Source organism: Coptis chinensis, chromosome 6 (assembly GCF_015680905.1).
Source record: "Coptis chinensis isolate HL-2020 chromosome 6, ASM1568090v1, whole genome shotgun sequence".
NCBI classification, from domain to species: domain Eukaryota; kingdom Viridiplantae; phylum Streptophyta; class Magnoliopsida; order Ranunculales; family Ranunculaceae; genus Coptis; species Coptis chinensis.
In genome coordinates, this window is record NC_141461.1 from 47,591,011 (window position 1) to 47,595,995 (window position 4,985).

Below are 4,985 nucleotides of genomic sequence, written 5' to 3' on the forward strand. Positions count from 1 at the left end.
GGGCGTTAGGTTCACTATTAATAGAGCAAGAATGTTCATAGGCTATAGGACAGTGGGAGTCGGGATGCTCAGGACTCCAACAGAAACTACATGGATTTGAATTTACATTCATTACGGGGATAGGCTTTTGTTGTACAGAAATGGCCTCTACCTTTTTTGTGAGGGATTTAATTAGAGTTTTAAGCTCAGGATCTGATTTAACCTCAAACATACTGATAAGAGCCCAAAACTGTAGTTTTAACCCCTTAGCAGTCATACTTTTAGACCAATTATGTGAGTAATAAGTAAGAGTTAAGACTGATTACGTGTTTTTATGTATTTCGGGCTTCAAAGTCAATTATAATGCGAGGAATGTGCCACTTTGATGAGATAAAGGAGCAATGGTTGGTTACTAAGGAGTTCGGTGATGAAAGGCCAAGATTCAAGAAGACCAAGCCTTTGTAAAGCCTGGTCAAAAGATGAAAAGTCAAAGTCCACGCAGGCAGAAACAGTGCACAAAGTCAACAGAACTTCCGAAGACCATATCTTTAGACTCAGACCTCGGAATTGGACCTACCTTATGTCAAAACGACCGGCTCGGAAAGAGCTTTCCAATGGTCCAAGCCTTGACCCAATCAGAGGAGCAGAAGTGGACGAAAAGTCTGTTGAAGCGAACTGCAGCTGAAGAGGCCTTTTTGGACTGAAAGAATTGGGTTTTGGGCCTGATTCTCTGGCCCAAAACATGGCTCCAAGCCCATGCACGATTTTTGGATCTGGATGTATAAAAACAAAAGCTTCACTCTTTGTTAATGGTAGCTAGTTAGACCTAAATTAATATATAGAATTCTAGATCTAGTTTTATTAATTAATTAAGTTTTAGTTCCATTACAATTCTTGTTTTAGATTAAATCTTTGAATGATTGTTCTTGATTGATTAGATAAATAAAATAGTTAGTTGTCAATTTCGAATTTTGTCATTTCCATTCTAGATCTCATTTAAATTCTTGTTCTTATTCCATTCCAGTCATTAAATTAGATTCATTATTGTTTAATTAAGTAAATCTCAATTTCTTACATTATGTTTAGTTTAGATTCAATGGGAAATGTTAGTTTGATGACTCAAGGCTAAACCTCCATTAGAGGGGTTGACGAAGCCTTGATGAAAACTTAGTGGTTAGTATAGAATTGGAAGTAGAATCTATTCCACTCTAGAAGGGTCGTGTTTAGCCATGAGAATGGGTGGGCGACCTCACATGCTAGTTAGTATCGGTAGGAATGCCATGAACACTAGGGATTAGACTTCGAAATTCTTCTTGGTGAAAGCGTAAGAATCGAGATCGACAATCTATACTAGGTTATTAAGTTGGATTCGAGGTGGATTTAATTCCCCTCTATTTCTTTATCTAGAGTCAAACAATCGTATTTCCATAGCATTAAGTATCTTTAAATTAAAGTTATCAATTTCATATTGCATCGTAGTATAATGCCCCCTCATTTAAGTAAAACTCTCATTAGACTTAAGACCGACTAATTAGATTAGAAAACAATTCCGTGCTAGGGAACTAGGAGTGGAACGAACTTCCTACTCCACTTAGTGCAATTCGCATCGAGAGTAGAAGCTTTGATAATTGAGACTCGTAAAAGTCCAGTTTAGTTTACTTACGTTGTGAATTCATCGTTCATTTCGTAGGTAGACTATACATTTTATAGTTATCAAATGGCGCCGCTGCCATCTTAGTTACACTTTAGCATTGTTTTCATAGTAGAAGTAGTCATTTTTAAGTCTCATTAAACCCACCCACCCTTGTTTGTTTCATACTGTGGTTGCCCATTTCAGCTTTGACAAATTCCACGAGAAAATACGGGCGCAGCCGCTCAAGGAGGAGAGCGACCAGCTAAGTTTCTTGGAATTTTATCTCTACCAGCGGCCCATACCAAAGCGACGACCAGCTCAAACACTGGAACTTCGACTTCATTATTCGAAGCGACCGCCCCATTTGGGTAGACCGACCGCCCTAAAAACAACGTAATCTGAAAATTACCGAGCCTTGGCGGCCTATCTGGCCTGTGATGTTAAAATCATTAAAATTTCGAATTTCCATAGGTTTGATTCGAACTTTGATCTTTCATATTTTTCAGTGTTCTAACCTGCTATATACACGAACAAAGCGTAAACAAGGCGCTATTCATAAAAGCGAAGCAAGGGCCTTAATCAGGTATTCCTTTCTTCCATACCTCGCATTTCGGTTAGAGGTTTTCTACTAGTATATCGAGAATTGTTTGGAGTGTTGCATGTTTAGTTAAGCTCAACTTAGTCTTGCATGAGATTAAGGATGCAGTCGAACAAAAACAACAAAAGCGTAATTACGGCAACAAACAAGTCTATCTAGTACACCACCCCCGACACCTCTAACTACTATCACACACACCATACGACATAATGGTGAAGAAAGAGACTCCTCTCCGGCTTTTACAAAGCCTTGGCGATAGCCCTAAATCGTGCATCGTTCTAGCGGACCGATTGGGGGATTTTAGAATCCCCAAACATATTTAATTTGTTACCCGTTTTTCATGGGTTAGACCATGAAAAACCTTATCATTTTATCGTAGGATAGAACAAGTCCATACAACATTCCATCATCCTACGGTAGGTGCGGAACAAATTAAACCGAGGGATTCCCTTTCACATTAGCCCGATAAAGGCGTCTTAGTTAACTACCCAGCGCCTAATTACGTGGACTTCGTGGGCTAAACTTGTTCAATTTGTTTATGGAACATTTTACCCACCCCTAAAGGCGGATGAAATGCTTTCCAAGATTCATTTTTTTCGACGGAATCCTCATGAATCATTTTTCGAGGCATGGAATCGTTTCACCGATCTCCTTATAGAGTGTCCACATCATAACTTAGCTAAAGACACGTTAGTTAGTGCCTTTTCAAAGGTCTTCTACACCACCATAAAGAAGTCCTTGACATAATGAATGGGGAAGTTTCCTAAGTAAAAGGAGCCTCGGAGGCTTACAAATTTTAGAAGACCAAACTAAGCGGAATAATAATTGGGGGGGTAGTGATGATATCCCCGCTCGGCTAGTTCTTCTTCAACGGTAAAAGCCGCCGGTATTTTTGAGGCGAAAACCGATCGAACTTAAAATTTAATCGAATCTCTAACTAAAAAGTAGAGGCTATTTACGCTCAACAAAAGCCTATCCCGTCATGAATGTAAACTCCAACCCATGTAATTTCTGTTTGAGTCGAGCACCACGGCGATTATTGTCCTCTAGCTTATGAACAACAACCACCCGGAACAAGATAATGTTTACTCTATTAATAACTATCTTATTCCTAGCGCCCTTGGAGATAACATCCCAACCCGGTTGGAGAAATAATCAACAAGTAACACCTCCAGTACAATAATCAAAGCGTTAGGCAAGCAAACAATTATAACCAAGCTCCACCTAGGCAAGGACAAGGACAAGGACAAGGTCAAGGGAATTATAATAATTATAACAACCAAAGCGCAACCACGACAAGGTCAAGCACAAGGTCGAAGAATAATTATAATAATTATAATACCAATAAAGAGGTATCGTTAGGTTAATAATAATAACTATCACAACCCACCCATAAATAATCAGCGAGAGATAGTTCGGTCACACCACCGTGACTACTACACCTACACAACCCGGATCGTATCGGCGCCTTTATACAAGTTACCCAACAACTTTTCGGACAATGACTCAATCAAACCAACAGATTTTACAATCCATAAATCGGGGCATACAACAGTTAGCCCCAAAAGCCAACCAAAGGCGTGTTTCGGGACAAGCAATACCAAACCCTAAAAAGCAAACCACGGCCTTTGAGGTAAGCGGTAATTCTAGTACGGAAACTACAATCGTAGGTGACCTAAATGCCATCACCACTCTCCGTTCTGGAAGAGTGGTTGATAACAAAGTAACTACGCCTATGGTTACCCCATCAGTACTCCCTACACCAGACATCGAACTAGATACCACAATAGAAACTGAGGAGCCTACCACGGTAGAGGTACCAGTTAAATCACAACCAAAGAAACCGAAAGACAAGGTTACAAAGCAAGTAGAGCCATATGCAAAATATAGAGCGAAACCACCGTTCCCTCAAAAATTAGCCATGCTAACCAGGGATACAAACTTTGAGGAAATTAGGAGCGTTTTCAAGAATCTAGCGATAAACCTTCCTTTTTCGAAGCTATTAAAAAAGCTACCTAACCACGCTAAGTTTCTTAAAGAGTTGTGCACTACTAGAGGCGTAAGACCAACATACCTAAAGGCGCCTTTTTAAGCTGAGCGGTTCCGACTTTATCCGAAATAATGGAATTGTTAAGTACAAGGACCACTGAAGTAGATCCCTCTTTGTAAAATGCACCTTAGGAGATTCCCCCACGACGACCGCCTTATTAGACACGGGGAAGAGTGTTAACTTACTCCGTATTACTTGTATAAACAAATAGGTCTACGGGAAATGCAACCTACAAAAAATAGCGTTGCAATTAGCGGATAGGTCAATTAAGTATCCTAAAGGTGTAGTGGAAAGCGTGCTTGTTAAGGTTCGGGATTTCTACTATCCTGTTGATTTTGTTATCCTCGATCTGAGGGGTAAGCTAATGACTCTGTACCCGATCATCTTAGGGCGCCCTTCTTGGCAAGCTGCCAATGCGCTTATAAATTGTCGCGATGGAAAGATGTCCTTATCTTTTGGCCATCTTTCCGTCGAGGTAAATGTTTTTAAAATGATGAAGCGGTTACGGATCGATGCGTAGATGGGGAGGTTAGCATGATCGAGAGTTTAGCTCAAGATTATTTTAACAACCGTTTCACGAAAACAATATATACAAATTCCTTTCTTTTGGAACTTCAGATTTTGTAAATGACTCCTACTTAGAAGAAGTCAACACCATCACGGAGTCCACACCAATTGTAGACCGTCGGTTGCTCCATATCTGATTCACGAAGACTTGCTACCTA

The 4,985-nt window shown here is 40.0% G+C and overlaps 1 non-coding gene across 1 annotated transcript; it reads right to left on the reverse strand.

Annotated features, from left to right (window-relative positions):
* Nucleotides 1-2,783: 2,783 nt before the first annotated feature.
* LOC147493317 (small nucleolar RNA R71) lies at nt 2,784-2,887 on the reverse strand. Its single transcript, XR_015200630.1, has one exon. It is a non-coding gene; the product is annotated as a small nucleolar RNA R71 (small nucleolar RNA).
* Between the last annotated feature and the right edge of the window lie 2,098 nt (nt 2,888-4,985).